The sequence below is a fragment of the Hemicordylus capensis genome, chromosome 3, assembly GCF_027244095.1.
Source record: "Hemicordylus capensis ecotype Gifberg chromosome 3, rHemCap1.1.pri, whole genome shotgun sequence".
Taxonomy (NCBI): Eukaryota; Metazoa; Chordata; class Lepidosauria; order Squamata; family Cordylidae; genus Hemicordylus; species Hemicordylus capensis.
In genome coordinates this window covers 152,452,922-152,476,048 of record NC_069659.1, presented here as the reverse complement: position 1 = coordinate 152,476,048, position 23,127 = coordinate 152,452,922, and the positions used below count along the sequence as shown (strand labels likewise).

General features: G+C 44.0%; 1 long non-coding RNA gene across 1 annotated transcript in view; it reads right to left on the bottom strand.

The window, feature by feature from the left end:
- LOC128349295 (uncharacterized) overlaps positions 1–11,241 on the bottom strand; it is a 52,358-nt gene extending 41,117 nt beyond the window's left edge. Inside the window, exon 1 of the long non-coding RNA XR_008318714.1 lies at positions 10,977–11,241. This is a non-coding gene — a long non-coding RNA (uncharacterized LOC128349295). The remainder of the gene's footprint in view (positions 1–10,976) is intronic.
- Between the last annotated feature and the right edge of the window lie 11,886 nt (positions 11,242–23,127).

Genomic DNA, 23,127 nt, shown 5'->3' with positions numbered 1-23,127 from the left:
TCACCCGCTCCTCAACAGAGTACCCTGGAGGGAGAAGCTGGGATCACACTGGGCCCCCAGCCTCCCCCAGCCAGTTCTCTGTAATACATACCAGGTCGGCACCTTCATCCAGAATCAAATCATGGATGGTTTCTGATTTGTTTTGGTACAACCTGGCATTACAGAGGAGCAAGGTGAGGTTCCATGGGTGGTTGGCACTGCTCCCCAAGGTCAAAGAGCTAGCAGGACAACCAGAAGGGGAAACAGCTAGTAAATTTCTATGTTCCCTTCCCCTGTAATGGCCTGCTGACCTGCCAACGTTACTTCTTCTGTTCCCCACCACTACTGGAATGGCTGCCCCACAGTCAGTAGACACACCCCCTGTCTCCCCATCTCCAGGTAAGCCCAGACACATTCTAAAAGATCCTCACCCAGGACTAGTTAAAACAGAAGCCCCTTTATTAAATGCCTCCCACATATAAATAACTGTCCCTTGAAGTGACTCCCCCAAAGGGGCGACCCCCTTTGGTGTCTCCCCTTTGGTGGCGGGCCCGCCACCACAGGTAGCGTTCCTATATAGGGCCAGAGAGAGCCCCTCTGGTCAGCTGGTAGCAAGAACTGCTGGCTAAGTTCTGGCCCCAATCCTGGGAACAACATTTCCTACAGCTTTACAGTAAGGCTGATAATATGGTTTATAATGCTGAACAACTAAATGGAGATATTCTTAGGTGGAACCCAGTCTCCTGTTCAGAGATTGAAAAACTTATTCAGAAATTTAGTAATGGCAAAGCCCCTGGTAGTGATAACATTTCTATTGAGGCTATCAGAGCGAATCTTGATTGGTGGGTCCCCGTTTTAGCCTCGCTATTTATCTATATAGATACAACTGCTAACATACCCAGCAATTGGGGCCTTGCTATAATAATTCCTCTTTATAAAAAAGGTAGGCGTGAGGACCCAGCCAACTATCGTCCCATTAGCTTACTTAATGTTATTAGTAAAATTTATGCGAGGCATCTTTTGATAAAACTTCTAGACTGGATTGAGGCAAATAACATTTTAGCTATCGAGCAGGCAGGCTTTCGGGAGGGTCGTTCCACCACGGAACATGCTTTTACCCTTCAATTTCTGCCAGAGAAGTATTCTAGGTTACCAGGTTCAGCACTTTATGTAGCATTCATTGATCTTAAAGCTGCATTTGATTCAGTTTCTAGAGAGAGACTGTGGTCTAAACTGGAAGCCCTTGGAATAGATAAAAGATTACTCAAACTTATTGTTAGTCTGCATAAGTATACTTGTTTGAAAGTTCGTTATGGCCCAACTGGACAGTTAACATCAGAAATTCCAACTTTTAGAGGAGTACGTCAGGGCTGTATACTTGCCCCTATTCTGTTCAACATCTATGTTAATTCTGTGGTTACTTGTTTGTCCACCCTCTCTATTCATCCACCAAAGTTAGCCGATAGGCACGTCTCCATATTATTATATGCGGATGACATGGCTATTATGTCGCAGACACCTGTAGGCCTTAAGCGTGCCCTAAGACTCTTCTCATCATTTTGTAAGAGTCTATTGAAATAAATTATAGTAAGACTAAAGTCTTAGTGTTCGCCAAGCGAGCTAGGCATTATAATTGGTCCATACAAGGAAACAAGATTGAGCAGGTTAATTCCTTTAAATATCTAGGAATTACATTTCACTCTGTTGGCTCTAGAAATGCCCATTATAATTCCATCAGGCAGTCTGCTCAAACGGTTGTAAATAAGATCAAATCTTATCATTTTACACATGGTGCTGCTTTTATACCTGCGACAGTGAGACTTTATAGAGCCAAAGTACTGCCTTTGCTCTTATATGGAGCCCAACTGGGACCTGCAAGTAATTTTGCCTTACTGGAGGCTATCCAGACTAAGTTTATCAGATGCATTTTGCAAGTTCCATGTTGTGCTCGGAATGCTGTCATCAGAAGAGAAGTTGGTCTTATTAGGTTGGAATCCTTATACTGGTGCTGTATTTTTCGATTTTGGTTAAAATTGAGTTTTGGACAGGCAGGTTTAGCCTCTTTGGCTATGAATGATGGTTTTAATTCGAGCTGGAAACGAGCTGTGTTGAGCAAATTTTCCTTTTTTGGCCTCTCCATAGAGGATTTGCATACTGTAGGAATTGAGCAAGCCAGGAAGTTAGTTAAGCAACGTGTCCTGGATACAGAAGTTCAACAAGAAGGTGCATGGCTCAAGCAGGGTTTATACTTAGGGAGTCAAGCTATTAATCTTAAACCAGCTAAATACTTTGATGTGGTGCTTGTCCCTAAATTTAGACGAGCCCTCACTTTAGCGCGTTTAAATGTTCTTCCTACAGCAGTATTGGATGGCAGGTTCAAGGGAGTTCCGCTATTTTTACGACTTTGCCCATGTGGCAAAGGGGTTATAGAACCCACCTCGCACATTATTCTTTATTGTGATTTTTATAGGGAACCCCATTTAAGACTTTTATCTCCTATGTTAGACAATTTGCCTGGCCGGTCTGATGAATTTTATTTAAATTATCTTTTAACTACTGAGGTCACTGATATTATTTCTGTTATGGCCAGGTTTTGTTATATTATTTGTAAAATACGTACTGGTTATTGTACATGTTTGCTGGTCAATGACCGAATAAACTTATAACTAACTAACTCCCAGCAGATATCCGCAGTTTAGGCTCGCTGTCGGTCCTTAAGAGAGCCCTAAAAACTTACTTGTTTTGCCTGGCCTTCTAAGATTCATAAATTGTTTTAAAAATAGTTAGTTTTTAATTGTTTTTATATTGTTTTTAGCACTGTGTTTTAAATGGTGTGTGTTTTCATGTCTTTTTAAATTTGTTGTACACTGCCCAGAGCCTTTGGATGGGGCAGTTTATAAATGAAATAAATAAATAAATAAATAAATAAATAAATAAATAAATAAATAACCCCTAACAGTATTACCTGTGTTTGTTTTCCACTTCCACATAGTCCCAGCATGTACACTCACCAGTCTCTCTCTCTTCCCAGTGTGTCACTGTCTACTAAGGTGGAGGGTGCTCTTACTGCAGCTGGAGGCTTCCCCACTACCACTGTGGAGAGGGAAGAGATTTTTGTTACTCTTCCCTATCTCTGGAAGTCCTGTGTGCTTTTTAAATATATGTCCATGAGGTCTATGCAGCCCTCAGGCATATATTTTTGGAGGGCACAGAGCACTTCTGGAGGCAGGGAAGATCAGCAAACCCATGCACCCCCCCCCTCCCATGTGTGCCAAGGAAATTGGGAGCCTCCAGCTGCCAGGCTCATTAGAATGTCAGCCACTGTCTTTAGCAACCAGAGTGGAAATGAAATATGGAATAGCTTCACATAACATCAGTGAACAAGATTCCCTGCCTCCCGCCTTGTCAGGAAAAACTGGACAATGTACTTCTGTTTATAAAATGCATTTGCACCATATAGAAGCAGCTAACACTGTTCATCTTTGTTTATGTAAGCAGAGCCCAAAGATTTCAATCTGCTTTTGGTAACAACAAATGATTTGCTGTTAGAAATGTGAGGGAGAAAAGAGAGGAGGGGAACCAAAAAACACCAGACACTATCCTGACATTCAAATACATACATAATGTGCTTGTTGTTAAACTATCTTGTTAGTGGATGACACTGGATCCAACAAATTTTACTATGAAACTGGACAAACAGGATTACCACAGAATGGTATGAATGGGACATAATGAAATCTAAATCCCGGCAAAACACTCCTGAACTTCATTTGAACCTGAGGCTTGGACTACCCAACCATTTTTAAAAAGCATTTATTGCACTGCAGTAGATTCCCCCCCCCCCAAAGGTCCAGCCTATTGTTGAGAGCAAAACGAGGGTTGTGAACTATCAGAGTTTTCAGACTGTACCACTGGAGGGCCGAGCTCATGTTAAGTGTGAGAACAAGAGGCTGCTCCTGGCTCTGGGCCAATCAGAAGTTTTGGAGTCTCGAAATGGCTAGCAGTTAGTTGAAACAGGTGCATGCAATAAAGAAGTCAGAAATAAAGAAATACAACAACTGGCCTGTATTAAGCAAAAGCCCCTATTAATCAGGACTGCACAAATATTCACCATCATTTGAATACCTCCAAACCTGAAGTTTTGGAAATTTAAAGTATGCAATTTCTCACCACCATCACACACACACAATTATATTACTTGAATGTTTTCTTGGGAGCACTTGAACTCATTTTTATAGTAAACTGTAGATTTTACAAGGCTGCAGTTCATGTTTTCTAGAACCTGAGGCACGAGAAGCCATGAAGGAAAGGAAAGCCAGTGTGGGGAATTGTTAGAGGATTGAACTTGCACATTGGATTTCTGGCTGCAAATTCCATCTCAACTATGAGTTGAAGGAGTGGCCTTTATTAAGTCCTTGTGTCTCAACCTCAGGTCCCTCTCTATAAACTGTAATTTCCTATGGAACCAGAAAAAAATTCTAAAACACTGTGCACTCTCAAAGCTGGTTTGGTGCAGACAGTATCCCCAACCCCCAACCCCCCCCCCCCGCCCCAGGGGCGTATCTATAGGGGGGGCAGGGGGGCACGTGCCCCGGGAGCCACTTGAAGGGGGGTGCAATTTCTTAAAATTAAATAATTTTTAAAAATGGCCACAAAAAACAAAATGGCCACTGGGCATGCTCAAATGGCCTCTGTGAGGCCCTAGGGCATGCCACGCCTCGCAGAGGCCATTTGAGCATGCACAGTGGCCATTTTGTTTTCAGTGGCCATTTAAAAATATATATTTTAAACAATGACCACCGCACATGCTCAAATGGTGCCTGTGAGGCCCTAGAGGCCAGTGGGAGGAGGGGAAAACTTTGCAACCCCCCACAGCCTTTAAGATGTCCCCCAAAGGGGCTACAGGTAATTTTTTTTTAAAATTAATATAATATGTCACTGTACACATATTCAGATTGGCACTATGTACAGAGAATAAGGGCTTGTGAATACTGCGCTGAAGTTTATGAGCTAAGATTGTATCCATTTGCTCTTACTTTGCTTCTTGTGATAAGTGAGTTAAATGTGATGTCTTAATAATATGGCTGTTAATGGTCAGTTTGTCTTTGAATCAATGTGAAATCCTTAGTATTAAGGCCCACTGGGAGTTTCTTGCTCTTTCTCTCATGTTTACTGTCTTTCTGAAATACTAGAATATATTCCAAGCAGTGACACAGTTTACTCTGCATATCATTTAATTATTTTCAGAGTATCTGGGAAAAGTCAAATTCTCCATTTATTTTTAAAACTTATGTAATTGTGATGCTACAATGCATAGCAGAGAATTAGACAGGCACTTCTTTTAGTTTTTCCAAGTACAACTCCGCATAATATTTGGGGATTTCATGAGCCCCAGCATACTGAAATTTGTTGTTTTCCAGCATTTTAACCTGAGCTATCCAAACAAATTAATGATAGCCCCACAATTTGGATACTTTTAAAAAATAAATCTGAAGTGGTAGATAGGAGCTTGACCACATGTATGATATTGGTAATTTTTGTAATTTTTTAAATTTTTAAAATAAAAGTTTTCTGAAACATGTGTGACAGTCAGATGTATGTTGGGGGGGTGGCGGGGTGTGTGTGCGGTGGGGGGCGCAATTTCAATGCTTGCCCTGGGCGCCGTTTTCCCTAGTTACGCCACTGCCCTGCCCAAACTGGTCCATGTTATTAAGAAGGTGGAGGCACTGAGAGTGTGCCCATCCTTTCATCTTTCCAAGATGTCCTGATGTCCTCTTGGCATGGACCATATATAGAGAGGTGGTTCAGGTGAACCCACACACAATAAAGGAAAGCACCAGAAGGAGGTGAAGACAGGCGTGCTCTCGGTGCATTCCCTTTCATAATTGTGTGGACCAGTTCAAGGCAAGAAGGTATCACCCAAATTAGCCTCCAAAGTGCTATATAAGTTCAGGCTCAAAAGAACCATGCATTTTTGAATCCTCACCATCCCCCATAGATCTACCACTGCAATGCTGCAGAAAATACTCCCTTAAGTGAAGCTAGGTTGGCCTCCACAAGGCCACAGGGCCTTTCCTAGCATAACCTCAACATTATGGACTACCTTCTGTGGGGGGCCCATCTGTTGTCCTTCTAGAGCAGGGCTGTTCAACTTCGGCCCTCCTGCAGATGTTGGCCTGCAACACTCATAATCCTTAGCTATTGGCTACTGTGGCTAGGGATTATGGGAGTTGTAGTCCAAAAACAGCTGGGGGGCTTAAGTTGAGAAGGCCTGTTCTAGAGACAGTTTAAGACCTTTCTCTTCTATTGTGCTTATAGAAACTGAGCATTAAAATGTTTTTTTCTGTTCTGTTGTTAGTTAAATATTGATTATATTGTTTAAAACTTTATATTTTCTTGTTTTTAACAGCTTTATATTTCATTGTATGTTGTCATTTAGTTGTTCTAGTGTTTTACTGGGTGGGTTCTCATGATCTCTGAAATGCCGGCTAAATGGGAAATGGGTGATTAACACACAGTGTGTGCTCTCTGGCTTCTCAGTTGTAAGAATCTGGACATTTTCGTTAATGTTGGATTGGCACCATACCAACTCAACATTTAATGGAGATTGTTAATGTAGGATTTGACCTGTAATTCTTGCATGGTGTGAACCCGACAAAGACAAAATATTCTAGGTTATACAACAGGAAATCAGGAGTATGTACATCACATTTATTGCCAGTTTCCCATTTAGCCAACATTGCAGGGATTGTAAGAACCTGCCAATTGTATACCAACTCAGCATATGAAGGTGCCTTATGTTGGAAATTCTCTCTGGTAGGAGAAACCCCTTTTCATTATAGCAGAGTGCACAGAGGCACAACACAGCGGAATTTAGTTAGGCAGGCGTGTATGCTAAGAGTAAACTAACTTGGAGCCAGTTCATAGTTTCAAATCAATATAAATTGTATTTATTAGAGAACTCCATTCTAGATAGGAAAGTGAGGAGTTAGGCTCTCTAATCTAGCTAGCTAGCAGGATGCAGATGGATTCTGCATCTCTGCACACATGATGCAGGGAGAGGAGCTTGCATGTTGCAAGGTAGAAGGAACAGGAAGAGAAGGGACAGAGGAAGTGCAAAGCAGGAAGGAAAGAACAACACCTTATACCAAGTCAGATCGTTGGCCCATCTGGCTCAGTACTGTCTATGGTAACCAAAGAAAGTTCCCCAGCATTGCAGACAGCAGGTTCCCAGCCTTACTTGGAGATGCCAAGAATTACCTGGGCAGGGGGGACCATTTACATTCAAAGCCTTGCAAATCCATATTAAAAATTGGTATTAAACAAATAATTTCACAAGTAAATACATTAAATACATTTCACAAGTAAATACACATACCCATAGGGACCTTGTGATATAGCATGTTAAGGATGGGAAGCCAGCTCTTTAAAAACAAAATGTTAAAAATTTCCAAGTGCATGCACCATTAAAATCAATGGGGCTTCGGAGTGTTTAGCTTTGACTGGACCATGCCCTTTATTTCTACAGTTATTGAATAATTCACATATTACAAGCCCACATTTATGTGTTTGGCATTGTTAAGGGGTAATCTTATAACAAATGATTCACTTACATTTTGCAAATCTTTGACATCTCAACAGCCCAATACATTTCTTGCTATCATAAACAACTTTCTCCCCAAGGACAAGGGTGGCTCGGGGTGGGGGGAGGATTCCAAGTGCCCCACAGATAAGTAGCTTGCCTCACACCTGTCCCTCATTTCTGTTTCAGAAATCTAACATATAGGACACAGCTCACCCACCTACCTACCCACCCACCCAGAAAGAGACTTTGCCCCTTCTGTGCCCCCTCCATTTTATTTTCCTTAGTGCTGCCAATGCCCTATGAATTCTAAGCAACAATTGCGGCAAGTCCAGAATTTTAGATTCTTCAAATGACAGTGTTGGCTTTAGATATTTCCAAATCAAACTTCAAATTTAGGAAGTCTGGTTCTAATAAGATATCTGTGTGGGAAACTTCAAAATTATCTTCAGCTATAAAGGCTAATTGCCAGTGGAAAGAAAACGATGACATAAAAATTCTTTCTGCAATATTAAATGTGTATCAAAACCCTAAAAGCTGGTTTTCTTAAAATGTTTCCCCCCTTGAATCTAGTATCAGGGTATTTCTTAGAAAAATGCATCACTTGTCTGGATCACTAGAGTGGATAGAAATTAAAAGCAGGTCTGGAAAAACCATCTTGAATGTAAGTCAACTTTTTCCATTATGGAAAAGTGGTGTCAAAATAATTATGTGAGTTAGATATGCTGATGGTGTAAACCAGACCTGCCCCACTTGTGATCTACCAAGCCAAACACAGGCCTCCAGTTATATAACGTGACTTCTTGTGGCAAGCAACAGAAAGCAAAGAGCCTACAATCCCAGCATAGGCAATTAGTAGTGCAAGTAACTTAAAAGCAAACATCTCATGATTGGTCAATCCAGCCATGCTTTTGAGTGTAGTCATATATATTGTTGAAATCAGTCAATCATAAGAAGTATGGACCTGCAACACAATGTTACAGTATATCCCTGGTGTACATTGGGGATGTGCACAGAACTGGCAGATCGACAAAGGGGGGGGGGTATCTAACTTTAAGAACAAGGGAGGGTGCACTTACCCCTCCTGCCACTTTCCCCTGTGTCAGAGACTTCCGGTCATATCCAGACAATGGGCCAGCAGGGAGGTATGCTGCCGCCCCAATGGGCTTTGAAAAAAATGGACGCCGGTGGGGGGGGAGCGACGGGAGGGGTAAGTGCACCCTCCCCTGCTCTTAAAGCAGTCCCGCTGCCTTCAGGCCTCCCTCACGCGATTCCATGCACATCCCTAGTGTGCATGTGTCACCTGAGTCTGCCTGATGATGGTGAAAGGAGAGCTGGTCTTGTGGTAGCAAGCATGAATTATCCCCTTTGCTAAGCAGGATACACCCTGGTTTGCATCTGAATGGGAGACTACATGTGTGAGCACTATAAGATATGCCATCCCTTAGGGGATGGGGCCATAGCTCTGTGGTGGAGCATCTGCACACTTGCATGCGGAAGGTCCCAAGCTCCCTCCCTGACATCTCCAGGTGGGGCTGAGAGAGACTCCTGCCTGTAACCTGGGAGTAGCCACTGCCAGTCAGTATAGACAATACTGAGCTAGATGGACCAATGGTCTGACATGATATAAAGTAGCTTCCTATGCTCCTATGTTCTAGATACCTTTCCCTCTAAGAAGCAAAATGGGCTGTGATTGTTTTGAGGAAGGAGCATTTTTCAAGCTGAGAAAATTTCCTTTCTTTTTCTCCAAGCCCTCTTTCGCTACATCTCCTTTGCCACCAAGTTCCATTAGCTCTTCCCTAGACACCTAGTTGTCTGTTAAGTGCCCTCTGAGTCCATGAACACCACTCTGTTTGGTTACATTGGAGCAGTTTAGGGTTTATTTTGCTCCCTTGGGTTTTTTGTGTTCTGTCAATTTTTTGTGAAGCTGAAGTATCTGCAAGTATCCCCAAGCCTGTCAAGACCCCCCTCTTACCCACAGGTGCTCAGGTGATGCATCCATAAGGATCATAACATCTATCTATCTATCTAATTTATATACCACCTAATACATGTATCTGTAGCCAGTGTACACAATTTAAAACACAGCAAATATAAAACAGAATGAAAACAAAACAATTTCACAGAATAAAAGCAGTTACAACAATTTCAAGAGATAAAAACAATTAAACAGTTTAAAATTTCAATTAAAAGTCAGAGAAAACAGGTGTGTCTTGTCTTTCAAAAAGCAATCCGATATGGAGATGCTCTTATTTTGAAGGGAGCATATTCCAAAGCTTAGGGACAGCCACAGAGATGGCTCAGTTCCATTTTGCCACCAAATGAGCCAGTGGCAACCATAACCGGACCTCTCCAGATGATCTCAATAGGTGGCCAGGTTCATGACAAAGAAGGCATTCCCTTAAGTTTCCATCTCTTTTGGAATTAGAAGATATATTGAGAGCTGTGCCAAACAAAATGTTAGGCTGCAGAGCTGGTCTGGGGACACCAGCAAACTGCTGAAATCTGGAGGAGATAGAAACCATTTAGAAGACAGACGTGTCGTGACAGGCAGAGAAGGAGACTTAACTTTTCTCCCAACCCATTACCTTCCCCAGACACTTTTGCCCCAGTTGGGCAATACACTCCCCAGACACTTTTGCCCCTGAGAACCACAGCTGGGGGCGGGGATAGATGATGGAAGTCTGCAGGGAGATACTTTTTTGGTCTGGGCTGGTCCTCCAGCGGTTTTTTAAACTGTTTATAAATATTTGAAAACTGTTTATATTGTTTTAGTTTGTGATTGTTTTGTTGGAGTTAATTATGTGAACCACCTAGAGCTGACAGATGGGATGGTATAGCTAATAAAATAAAATAAATAAGAATGGAAAGTGGGGGAAGGGTTAAGCCACCATCTGCTGCCCACTCCCCTTCTCTCCACTCAACCATGTTCTTTCCCTGCTCCCAGCACACTATTTTTCATCCCAGACCCCACATCTAGTTCACTTCACAGAGAACAGTCTGCACACATACATGGGAAATGTCTACGGAAAAAAAAAATATGGCGGGGCAGATGGACCACATGGCGGATTCTAGGCAGATCCATCCAAATATTTGTATCTGGGAACAGAAATATTTAACAGCAACTTAACTGTAGTAATGATTTCCAGATTGTGGTGGGGTTATTGAAGGAAATGATGGAAAGAAATCATGTAGGAGAAGCCAAAATGCTCAGTTTGAAAGATAATTTGAATATCAGACTTGTATAAATATCTGTTGAGGGATTGCCTCTTATCGTAATCTCTCATCCTTTCTACTAGCAGCATTGAGTCACTCAGCACTGCATGTTAATCATAAGGATCCCAGTTGCCATCGAATATTTTGCTTCTTACCGACACTTATGAACAAGCTTTGGGAAAATGCTGAACTTGCTTACCTGAATAGATCAATAGGAGCAGGTTAAAAATAATGAATGGTATCCAGCACATAAAGGAGAAGTTTCCAGCACATAAAGGGGACGACCAGCAGCAAGGTGGATGGACTCGATTACGACAGCCATTAATGCCCCACTGAGAGATCTTAAAGGCCAAGTTGAAGACAGATCATCCTGGAGAGAATCTATCTATGTGGTCGCTAGGAGTCGACACCGACTTGACGACACTTCATCAATCATCAATCAATCAATGCTCCCCAGACAGCAACTGAACCTGAAAACTGAAAATATTAAAATAAAATGAAGTGGACACACAATGAGGCTATTCTCACAACACAGCTGCCTGGGTTACCCCCAGGTGGTTCATGTCATCTGGAGCCCTGGCAGTGGAGGACTCCCAGCTGCTCCAGACCGCACTAGCCTCACTTTGTAACCGGTGTTTAGCTGAAGTTAAGAGAAGATGCCGTTCATTTAACCTGGGCCGGTGACCATCTGGGCGATCACTGCCAGGTTAAGAGGCCTCCCTCTGGCCTGCTGCCCTTTCCAGCAGCAAGCCAGGGAGGAGGAGCTGCCATGCTCATAGAGCAGGGCACCTTGGGATGCGGGAGGAGGAAGATCCTCCTGCTTCCAGCTCCTGCCATCGCTGTGCTGCTGCTCATGTGGGCACGCAGCAGGACAGAGGGGAGACACTGTTTTACAGTGGTTCCGCTCCTATGTCTCTAGTAGATTTCAGATGGTGGCGCTTGGTGACAGTTGATCTTCTAATGGGATCTTCTAATAGGAGCTGACTTCTAATGGGAGTCTCTCAGGGCTCCATTCTTTCACCAATGCTTTTTAACTTCTACATGAAACCACTGAGTGAGGTCATCAGGGGATTTGGTGCTGGGTGTTATCAAAAAGCTGATGACACCCAAATCTCCTTTCCTGATGTAATCAACATCAGGAAATGGCATTAGCCCCTTAAATGCCTGCCTACAGGCAGTAATGGGCTGGATGAGGGCTAATAAACTGAAGCTGAATCCAATCAAGACGGAGGGGCTTCCTGTTCTGGACAAAGTAACACTCCTTCAGATAGAACAGTTTAGTAGCATGAGAGTGTTCTTGGACCTGGGTCTCAGCCTGTTGCCTCAGGCTGAGGCTGTGGCCAGGAGTGCTTTTCACCAGTTGTGCATTGATTCAACAATTCTGCCTATTCCTTGAGGAGAATGACCTGAAAACCAGCGGGTAACCTCCAGGTTGGACTACTGCAATGCACTCTACGTGGGGTTGCCTTTGTACATAGTTCAGAAACTTCAGTTAGTCCAAAATACAGCAGCCGGATTGGTCTCTGGGGTATCTCGGAGAGACCACATTATGCTTGTTCTTAAACAGTTGCTCTGGCTGCCAATATGTTTCCATGAAAAGTACAAAGTGCTGGCTACTCTCTTTAAAACCTTGAATAGCTTAGGTATGGGTTACCCGAGAGAACGACTTTCTCTACAAGATCCCTACCACTCATTGAGATCATCAGGAGGGATCCGTCTTCAGCTGCCACCAGTTCATCTTGTGGCGACCTTGGATTGGGCCTTCTCAGTTGTAGCCGCTAGCAGGGGCGTAACTAGGGGAGAGGGGGCCCGTGTTCATCCCTCTCTTGGGCAGCCCCTCAGAGTGAGGGAGACAATGAAGAAAATAGGGAGGGATGGAGCTGGAGGGCTCTCAGGAGCTGGGGGCCCGTGTTCTTTGAACCCTTTCGTTCAATTATAGCTACGCCCCTGGCCACTAGGTTGTGGCACGCGCTCACCATGGATATAAGAGGATTATCTTCCTTGGAGGCCTTTGGGAGAGCCTTAAATACCCATCTTTTTAACCTGGCTTTTAATGATATCTAGTTTTAATTTTCATGAGTTTTAATCTGGTTTATTTTTTTAAAAAAATTTAAATTGTTTTATCATGTGTTTTTGATTTTAATGTAAACTGCCCTGAGCCAATTTAGGAAGGGCTGTTTATAAACTGAATAAATAAACAAAGGGATGGAATATTTTGTTACTGTCCTGAGTTGCTAAAAGTCCCGAAGCATGTAGATCTAGCCCCGTGAGAGCTGGAATACTTGGAGTTAGGGTTGCCAACCCCACACCACTGGCGTGGAGTCTCCAGGCATTGGCAGCAATCTCCAGGAGACTACTGAAAGCAATTCTGGCTTGAGATTGTGAAACATATTGGGCGGCAGGAGTGGGGACTCTCCAGGAATCCCTTCCCGCAGAATTGGCAGCTCTCCTTGAAGCAGCTCAGCACATTACACAGAGTGAGGTGATAGCATTCTGAACATCAGCCTTCCAGATTGCAAGTGAGGGAGAATGAGTCATATACTTGAATCCACGTAGTGATTCATTGTGGGGTGTGAAACCCTCAGCCCCTCCTCCTCCTCCTCTCTATCCACCTTCTCCACAGTTCTCCTAGTCCCACAAACATTTCGCATTTAAAAGGACAAAAGGGATCAAAGCAATAGGCCTCTACATCTTAGGCATTCTAAGGCCAAATCAGAGATGTTTTAACACCTGTGCAGCTTCACCATAGCCAGTGGGGCTATACTAGTGGTCTGTAAATGGCCCCAAAGGAATTTAGTAGAATATAATATCCATTGTAAATAACCAGACAGGAAATTGTACACTCCTGCCATACAACTCTGCAGCCGGATAACCTTCCAGTTGTAATTTAAAACAAAATAGCATACATTAAATTGGGTAGAGCTATTCCTTAAGTATAGGGGGGCCTAATTATATGAAACGCTTTAGCACACCTGGAATACCTTTGAGATGACACATACATAACACTATACCATAGCACAATGGAGCATGCCTTTCAATTTTAGATTAGAACTTGAAGAAAATGCATCAAAGGAAAAATCTCAGGCTAAGATTGTGTTCATAGCCCAAACACATATAGCAAAGAGGCTGGGAATCTGTATGGTTTCTTTGTTCTGGCTAGCACCTTAGTCAAACCCACTCCCAAATCCCATCCCAGAGCATAAACATTTGGAAATAACCTGTTTTTATATACAGTTTTCCCTTGCAGGGGGAACTATATATATGATCCCTTTTTCAAAATACACTCAGATAAACCCAGAGTATGAGCGAGAATTAGCATTAAATGCAATCTCATTTTCTGCTTTTAATTCTCTCTCTCTCCAACAGGTAAACACTTCCAAAGAAGCAACATGATCAGGCGTTGATATAGACAACATTCATGATCCAAGGCAGTGTCTCTCACAAAGCATTACAGGTCAAGTCCAGAATGGCCAGCTGCCAGCCTGCAATGTTAGATCCAGTCCTCAAAGCATTTTATCTGGCCTCTGAAGCCCCTACCAAATTATCAAGCTGTAGTAAAATATTTGCATAGAGTTTCTCATCTAAGAAAAATATTTTCAAGCTTTAAAAAAGAAAGATATTTCCATTCCTTAGTATTAATCAGTTTGGTCAGGGCAGCCCTTCCATTAGGCAAAGTGAGATGGCTTCCTCAGGTACAGATGTGAGGATGGGCAGAGGGGATGGCAGGCACCAGCCCCCCACCATTATGGGTGCCACTCAATGGGCTTCTCTGCTGCTTGTTGCCACCACCACCCTTCCTCACTCCAGTGGGGCATGCTGCTCATTTTCACCTCCTTGTCCCATTTGGGCATGGTTCTTCTTTCCCCTTTTCCTCCCAATGTGATCTAGAACACACCTGCCTGGCTTGGTGGCATAGTCTGAGAGGGCTCATATGCCACCACCACTGTCTCAGCAAAATGGCCCGAGAATGTTGAGCACCTGCCTGCAGATGAGAGGAAGAGCGTCATATTGTCCTTTGCAACAGGCAGCAAAACGTCTTGGATCACCCTGCTGGTCATGATTCAATAAAAAGATAAGCATGCTTTCGCTCATTTCAACGTTGTGAAGCATGTTTGATTATACTGGCTATAAAAGGCTTGCCCAGTCACTGCAGTGGAGATTCAGTCCCTTGCCTCACAATCTAAAGCAGGAAAGGCCCCAGGGGAAGACCTCATCCCTATGGATCTTATAAAAAGTAAGCTGGAATGGTGTGCCCCAGTCCTGGCCTCATAATTTACCCATATTGACTGCCAGGAACTGGGGGTTGGCGATCATCGTGCCCATATTCAAAAAGGGACAAAGGGATGATCCTGCCAATTATAGGTCCATTAGCCCGCTCGACACCATCAGCAAGCTATATGCCAGACATATACATGAGAAACTCAAGGACTGGCTAGAGCAAGAAGAGATGCTGGCAGACCAACAAGTGGGCTTTAGGGAAGGCAGATCTACATAGGAACATAGGAAGCTGCCATATACTGAGTCAGACCATAGGTCCATCTAGCTCAGTATTGTCTACACAGACTGGCAATGGCTTTTCCAAGGGTGCAGGCAGGAATCTCTCTCAGCCCTACCTTGGAGATGCCAGGGAGAGAACTTGGAATCTTCTGTTCTTCCCAGAGTGGCTCCATCCCTTAAGGAGAATATCTTACGGTGCTCACACATCAAGTCTCTCATTCATATGCAACCAGGCCAAACACTGCTTAGCTAAGGGGACAAGTCATGCTTGCTACCACAAGACCAGCTGGTGCTCCAACATCTCATTGAATAGTACTCTTCTAACAAAGCTACCTCCCTCTATTCTACCTTTATAGACCTTAAGGCCGTATTGACTCTATCTCCCAAGTTACGTTATTGGAAAAGCTTGAATCCACCTCAATCGATCGACATCTGCTATATCTGATCTGTGCCCTTCACACAGACACAACATTCAGGGTGAGATTTAGCCCCAAAGGACAACCCAGAAGGGAGTCAAACAGGGATGTATCCCGGCCCCACGCCTATTCAACTTTTACATTAATGCCATAATGAGCCGCTGTAACAACCTTGACTTCCACCCTCCCATGTTGGCCGGAAGAACCATCTCCATCCTACTTTATGCAGACGATGCTGCTATCCTTTCAAGGACCCCTGCAGGCCTCAGAAGGGTGCTGGCAACATTGTCACAGCACTGCAAGAGTGAACCATTTGAAATAAACTACCAAAAAACCAAGGTCATTGCCTTTTCTAAAAGACCTAAGACCCGACATTGGAATATTGATGGACACAGAATTGAGCAGGTCACCTGCTTTACATACCTGGGGGTGGTCCTTCATGCCTCTGGCTCAAGAAGGACCCATTGTGATCACGTTGCCTTAGCGGCACAGAGGAACTCCACTGCCATCTTGAGGTTCCTTCGGTCTAGAGGCAGTGATTACGTACCTTACGTACCTCAAAGTATATGAAGCAAAGCCGCTGGCACAATTACTATATGGCGCCCACCCAGAATCCCCATCCAATTTTGTTATACTGGAATGTGTCCAATCTAAATTCCTGAGAGTGACCTTACAAGTGCCTTGCTGAGTCTCCAGTGCCGCTCTCCGGTTAGAAACTGGCATGATAAAGGTTGAGGCCAAAGTTTCGATGACAGTTCTCAATCACTGGCTCAAACTAGCCCACTGATAGTTCAAAACTATCAGCGGTGGAGGGGGGTGGAATTATGGAGAGCAGAGCCTTTTTAAAGGAATGTTGGCTGGGCTGGCCAGCATGCTAGGAAGCGCATTCACCACAGACCATAGGAGTCCAGCCATAAATTCCCAATTAAATGACAGCTGAGGCTGCAGCTTGAAGTAATTCCTGTGCATTGCTCTTTTGAGATGCTCTGTCTGCTGTTCTGGACATCTTAGTGTTCTGAAATAATACCAATATTAAGTATAATGTACTATAAAGGCTAGTCACCTTAAGTGGCGCAGCTTGACTAACAAGCAGAAGGATGCCATTTCAACTCCCCGCTGGTATTATATCGGGCAGCAGTGATATAGGAAGATGCTGAAAGGCATCATCTCATACTGCGTAGGAGATGGCAATGGCAAACCCCTCCTGTATTCTACCAATGTAAAACCACAGGGCTCTGTGGGCACCAGGAGTCAAAATCGACTTGACAGCACACACTATATAGGCTGCACACATTATAAAGCATGAGTGGATGAAAGGGTGGGGCTTATTGGGGCTATAGATCATGCCCCTACCTGCATTCAAATGGTAGCATCTGAAGAAGAGATGATATTCCCCTCACCTTTGCATCCTCACAAGAACTCTGTAAGGTGGACTAGTAGTTAATTATGTGTGGTGTGGAGAAATTCACTTGCAGGGAAGAACATGCCACACTGGTAAACTTGCAAGCTGTAGTACAAGGGGTCTGTTGGGGTTTGTGCCCCCTCCCCACTCAGGGTGCTGCTTGTCTCAACATAGTCTCAGCCAAGGAAGTTTTCCAACTCACCTGCAGAGTGGCAAAGTTTACGGCGTGTGTGTGTGTGTGTGTGTGTGTGTGTGTGTGTGTGTGTGTTGCTTGCTGTTATAACCTAGTCCGCTCTTCTCTCCCACTCAGGATTGCTACTGGTCCCAACATATCAGCCAAGGAAGCACTCCAACTCACCTGCAAGAAATCCTGGGAACTGATACAATGCAGTGGTAAAGTTTGCAGGCCAAGGGATGTTGGAGCATGCTCCTAGAGAGTCAGTAAGCTTGTTCACATGACCACTGGCAGGCTAGGAGAAGCACTGAGCCTGGGTAGAAGAGCCAGGCATGTTCTCAGTTTTCGATGATGCACATAACCCTAACATAGGAGGCGGGGAGAAGAGTTGCGTGTGAGGCATCAGATGAGTAGGATGAGGGTCCCCTATCCAGATTCCACCCCTAGCATTTTACCTAGGGAGGAGGAAAAGGCAATCCTACCCAGCGGCCGCCTTGCATCTGTTCATTCTCCCCACCTCCTACCTTAATGTTTGCAAGCACATGAACAAAAATTGGGAGCACACTCAGCTCTCCTAATCAGGCTGGTTGCTTCTCCTAGCCTGCCAGTGGTCATATGAACAAGTCTAGTGTGTCTTTAGACTTCCTGTTTGACTCTCTGGAAGCTAGCCAATACACTGCCCTGAAGAGGAATATGAGGTATGAACAGTACAGTACAGTACAATGCTATGGTTAACCACCCAGAGATGAAAGTTTGGGGTGGTGTACAAATCTGATAGATAGAAAGATAAGATAAGATAAGATAAGATAAGATAAGATAAGATAAGATAAGATAAGATAAGATGAATACAGGCAACTGGCATGATGCAAGGCTAAGAAGAGCAAACGAATTGATTAGATTGCATGTTTTACTTTACTTTTGTCATTTGCAATGGTGTTGTTTAGGTTGTTTTGACGGGCAAAATCCTTTCCTGGGGTGGTGGGCAGGCAGGATCCATGTGGGCATTGGAAGAGGGAAACACTTTGCCAGGGCAGGAAACAGAGTTTGTCTCTCCGCAGAGTAAATCATTCACACAGAGACATTCCCAGGCTGTCAATTTGTCTTCTTGAATCAGAAGAGCCGCCTTGCCCTTCCAGCATTTGTGCTGCTGCCTTACAAAGGGTTAATCGGCCACAGTCTGCCGCAGAAGAGGACACCCAGGCAATGCCTGCCTGCAGCAGGGGATAATAAATGTGACACTCTCAGACTATCAGTAGCAAATATTTGAGCTTATCAAATAACGGAGGAAGTCGTTTAGTTACAAATAAACCAAACTCTCATAAAAGAAGTCTTCGTACAAGGTGATTTCATTGAACTGGAGACAGCTAAAGGCCACTCACAGGCACAACTCCCACCCTGTGTACACTTGGTAACAGGCCTGCAATGATTAATGGCCAGCCGAGTGGGGGAGGCGGGAAAACTGCATCCTGGAACTCTGGCTGAGAAATGAAGCTGGGCTTCATATCAGCAAAAGAGCAATAAATAAGCATCTCAGGATTATTGCTAGGAAGTGACTCATCCTTTGGAACATTACAGGATTTGTGCTTTTTCGGCCTCCTCCCCCATTCCGTGCTTGCTCTCTCTCTCTCTCTCTCTCTCTCTCTCTCTCTCTCTCTCAGACTAGCATGTCCCAAAGGCTATAGTAGATGTCTCTGCTTGGCACTTGCTGAGTAAAAAAACACACAAAAAAACCGGGAGAGTGAGAGAGGAGTGGGGGAGAGAGGCAGGGAGGGAGGGAGATAACAAATATGTGGGTGTGAGTATGTGGTTCTGGAATGATACCCTTAAAGCAACAGTGCTCCCCAAGAAATCTGGAGCAAAACTGAAATGATGTCTTAAAGTTCAGTCTCTTAAAATTGTTCTTCTTTAGCTGGCAATGTGGAAAGTTAAAAACAACTTTTATTGTAAACAATCATATTAATGATTTTTCTTTATTCACAAAACTGGCAAAAGATGACCTTTTGTCCTCCTCCTGTGTCCTTAACAGTCTCCAATGCAAAATTTTCATTGGCACAACTTTTCCATGTATCCATGCCAGGAACAGCTTCATCTGCTAAATTGCTCTCTGTAAATTTGTCATTGAAGCCACAGGAACAGGGTCAGTAAAATAAATATGGCAACCCAAAGCCACACTGCCTTGTAGGAATAATATGCATAATCACATGAAATGTGTATACTTTATAAATCACACACACACCAAGGCTAACAGCCATGAAACATATAGCCCAAACACTTTTAATTATCTAGTTTTCCAAAGTATTATCTGCTGTTAGGAACAGCTTAGAACAGCTTATAAATCATTAATTGCCCTAGAAAGCTTTAGCTAGGAAGAGTACAGGGTTCATGTGCCCAAACAGAAGGCAAATGTCTTTATTGCTGGACCCCCTGGAAGTCAGAGCAGCTCCTTTTTATCTGCCTTTGCAAATGTTATACAATCACTTCTTCATCCCTCTGCTTAATATTATAGATCAAATCAAGTCACTGAAGAGAAGGCACACTAATCTTTCTACTACAGCAAAGATTGGGAATGAAATGTTGTGGGAAACATAAACCTGGACTTCTAGAAATACAATAGCCAGCTCCCAAATTTTCCTCTCCTTATTACACTCTTAAAACTACCAATCTCCATCACATTCTAACATCACAAGGAGAAAAGTAAGGTAAAGTGTGCCATTGGGTCGGTGTCGACTCCTGGTGACCACAGAGCCCTGTGGTTGTCTTTGGTAGAATACAGGTAGAGGGGTTTACCATTGCCTCCTCCTGCACAGTATGAGATTATGCCTTTCAGCATCTTCCTATATTGCTGCTGCCCGACATAGGTGTTTCCCATAGTCTGGGAAACATACCAGAGGGGATTTGAACCAGCAACCTCTGGCTTGCTAATCAAGTCATTTCCCCTCTGCACCATTAGGTGGCTATGTCCCAAGCAGAACCCAGAGGTTATTGTCATGATGGTGTGCGGCTGTGCAAATAGAGGCTGACTATGTTCACCATGACCCCTGTCTTGTCCCCAACCCCAACTAGTGACTCAAAGTTTAACCCTAAGGAGGCAGGACCACAACCAGCCCCAGGCCCTAACACTGGGCCAAAGCCTGAAGAAGTTCCAGAGAAGGAGTCCCTCAAAACAGCACCCATAGAGTAACACCCTGCCCCCCAAAGGAACACCCTCAGAACCTGAGTCTCCGGAGGAGTTGGCTCCTCCTCTTCCATCAGCCTCCCTGACATCTGCATTCTGCATGTCAGTGTTGGCAACAGGCAAGGCAGGGTCAGCTGGAGAGGAGGAGTGTCCTTTTAAGACTGCTGCTCTGCTGGCAGGGAGGTAAAACCCAACAAGGGCAGACTGAGCTCAGAGGTATTTAAGAGCTCAGTTTGTCTCTGGCTGTTGTTAGATCAACATATCCCATGGACTAGTTTGTGATGCAATCCTGACTAATTCTGTTTTGCTTCCAGACCTTGTGGGCTATGGGCTATGGGATGAGACTGGACAGCTGCCAGTCTCATTCTATGAATTCTATGGGTGGAAATGATTGGACGGTTATCTGGGACACAATGGAAATGGACTATAATTTGCCCCTAACCCCAGATACTGATCTCATTGGCTGATGGCAAGGTTAGTCATGACCTTAGTGGTGTCCCAAAGTGCACCCTGGACTTTCTCTCATATAACTAACTGTATGGGTTGCCACTCACTCCAACAGGAGGAAAATGAAGCACTGTCCTTCGAGACAAGCTTGTGCATGGCAAAATGTCATCTACTAGATCAGGGATTCTCAAACTTGGGTCCTCAGGTGTTATTGGACTTCAACTCCCATAATCCCCAGCCTCAGTGGCCTTTGGTTGGGGATTATGGGAGTTGAAGTCCAATAACACCTGAGGACCCAAGTTTGAGAATCACTGCACTAGATGGCTTAGCCATGACTGGTCAGAGGGACTACATGTTTCTGTGATCATTCTGCTTTTTGCTGAATGGCTTCTCTGTAATATACAGGCCCTCCACTTCACGCACAGCTCACTAGTGATAATGACAAGAATTTTTGAATTATGGACTGTCTTAAAAGTGAAAAAGGAGTCATTGTCAGGTAGAAAAAGTAGAAGTGTATTATGTGTAATATTAATTGTTTTGAACTACTAAAATAGCCTTGAGAGTGTTGTTTGTAGGACAATACTTCTATCTAGCTCCACTGTGTTCTTCAAAGTTCACGTCTCATCTTTCCGACAACACAGGTATGAGAATGACTCATAGAAAATCCAAGTAACAGAAAATAAATTAGGGCATCTGTAATGTGATAGGAACTATTAACATCCCTATTAGGGATGTGCACAAAACCAGTTTGCCCAGTTTGGTTTGAATTCAAAACGGGTTTGAACCGGGAGAGGGAGGTTCAGTTTTGGTTTTGCTCGAACCGCCCTCCCCTGCTCGGTTCACATTTAAATTGGTTTGGACCAGTTCAAACCTCCCAAAGTGGGTGGGGTGGTAGTTGGCACCCATGGGTGCCTACCAACCAACCCCAAAAGCAATCGGACACTCGTACAATTTTTATGAATTTATGAATTTTTTATATTTTTTCTCATAGGGTATAATGGGACTAGAACCAGCTTATTATTCCCTACTGTGTAGCACCCATGGGTGCCAACTACCACCCAAACCCTGAAGCAATCGGACAAACCAGTTAGAACCAGTTCTAATTGGTTCAAATCAACCCCCCCAGTTTGGTTTGAATTCGAACTGGCAGCTCGAACCTTATGGCTGGTTTGGTTCAAATTCGAACCATCAAACTGAACCAGTTTTAATTTGAACCACTTTGAATTCGAACCAGTTTGCTCCTCACTTCTTGCACTTTTAGAATGTGCAGCTCCTATTGTGGAGTTAGTTGTATCTGTTCTAGACAATATATTTGCACCTACCTAAAAAGACACTAGCAAGACTTGAGGGGATTTATCCCAACCAGAACATGGGCGAAGCCCTTTTTTATTTCCCCATCCATGCATGAATGCAGTGAATGTATGAGGGAGAAGGAATTGCCCACTAGCCTCATCCCTGTCAAACAAAAATGTGTCTGTTGGGCATCCCCCCCCCCAAGGAAATGTTTTGCATTTTCCGAAAGGCGCCATGTAATATGTAAATGTTGAACTCTATCCAGTTTGGGGCTGAACTGGGGCCTTCACCAAGGCAAGAATCCAGGAGGACCACAAACTTTGGACAGTTCCAAGGGAAGCACTGTAGGGAAAGGGTTTCAGTACCTTGGATAGCTCCAAGCAAGAGAGTTAGGTATAACAGAAGAATATAGATGTTGCTCCAGCAGGTGCTTGGCAGTGACTGTTACTGAGTGGATTAGAGCGGATTTTCTCTCTCAGGAAGTCTCTGCTCTTTAAAGGAGTCTTGCTTGATTTTCTAAGTGCTGGCTCTGACTGTGCTGGGTGTGGGGGGGCCCTCTGTTGGACTGGAAGGTTCTCAAGGGACCCCTCCAAGACAAAGGATAAAAGCAGGGCTGTCTCTTTGATTCATGGTAGGGTGCTGACTCTGGTTACCCTGGTTTTAATGTGGTAGGTTCCAGTGTGTGTGGTTCTCCAAGGTCAACTGGGGCAGGGGACTGCTGGATCCTGGGTGCACATCTGCTAGGGGCCATGGCCAAGTGAGTGCATCCGCATCAGAGGGCATGGCTAGTCAGTGTGATCCTGCTCTCCCCTCACATATTCACTGAACCCATGCGGGGATGGAGTTTCAGAAATGAGCTAATCAGGCTTGGGTAACCAGGGAGTATATAGTTTCTTTGGGTTATCAATTGATTCAATATCTTTAGTTAATTAATCACCTGTCTCT